Source organism: Phoca vitulina, unplaced genomic scaffold (genome assembly GCF_004348235.1).
Source record: "Phoca vitulina isolate PV1807 unplaced genomic scaffold, GSC_HSeal_1.0 scaffold48, whole genome shotgun sequence".
NCBI lineage: Eukaryota > Metazoa > Chordata > Mammalia > Carnivora > Phocidae > Phoca > Phoca vitulina.
Window position 1 is genome coordinate 1,912,030 of NW_022589751.1, and position 1,341 is coordinate 1,913,370.

Here is a 1,341-nt window from a genome sequence, read left to right on the forward strand (position 1 = left end):
CACAATGCTCTAAAACTGGAACTCAATCACAAGAAAAAATTTGGCAGAAATTCAAACACTTGGAAGCTAAAGACCACTCTGCTTAAGAATGTTTGGGTCAACCAAGAAATCAAAGAAGAACTTAAACAATTCATGGAAATCAATGAGAATGAAAACACATCAGTCCAAAACTATGGGATACTGCAAAGGCAGTCCTAAGGGGGAAATACATAGCCATCCAAGCCTCACTCAAAAAAATAGAAAAATCCCGAATTCACCAACTAACTCTACACCTTAAAGAACTAGAGAAAAAGCAACAAACAATGCCTAAGCCACGCATTAGAAGAGAAATAATTAAAATTAGAGCAGAAATCAATGAATTAGAAACCAGAAACACAGTAGATCAGATCAACGAAACTAGAAGTTGGTTCTTTGAAAGAATTAATAAGATCGATAAACCACTGGCCAGACTTATCCAAAAGAAAAGAGAAAGGACCCTAATTAATAAAATTATGAATGAAAGGGGAGAGATCACGACTAACACCAAGGAAATAGAAACAATTATTAGAAATTATTATCAACAACTATATGCCAATAAACTGAGCAATCTGGATGAAATGGAGGCCTTCCTGGAAACCTATAAGCTGCCAAGACTGAAACAGGAAGAAACTGACAACCTGAATAGGCCAATAACCAGTAACGAGATTGAAGCAGTGATCAAAAACCTCCCAAAAAACAAGAGTCCAGGGCCTGATGGATTCCCTGGGGAATTCTACCAAACATTCAGAGAAGAAATAATACCTATTCTACTGAAGCTGTTTCAAAAAATAGAAACCGAAAGAAAACTTCCAAACTCATTCTATGAGGCCAGCATGACCTTAACCCCCAAACCAGGCAAAGACCCCATCAAAAAGGAGACTTTCAGACCGATAACCCTGATGAATATGGATTCCAAAATCCTCAACAAAATCCTAGCTAATAGGATCCAACAATACATAAAAAGATCATCCACCACGACCAAGTGGGATTTATCCCCAGGATGCAAGGGTGGTTCAACATTCACAAATCAATCAATGTGATAGAACACATTAATAAGAGGGAGAAGAACCATATGGTCCTCTCAATTGATGCAGAAAAAGCATTTGACAAAATACAACATCCTTTCCTGATTAAAACTCTCCAGAGTATAGGGATAGAGGGAATATTCCTCAAGTTCATAAAATCCGTCTATGGAAAACCCACAGTGAATATCATCCTCAATTGGGAAAAGCTGAGAGCCTTTCCCTTAAGATCAGAAACACGTCAAGGATGCCCACTCTCGCCACTGTTGTTCTACATAGTACTAGAAGTCCTAGCAACAGC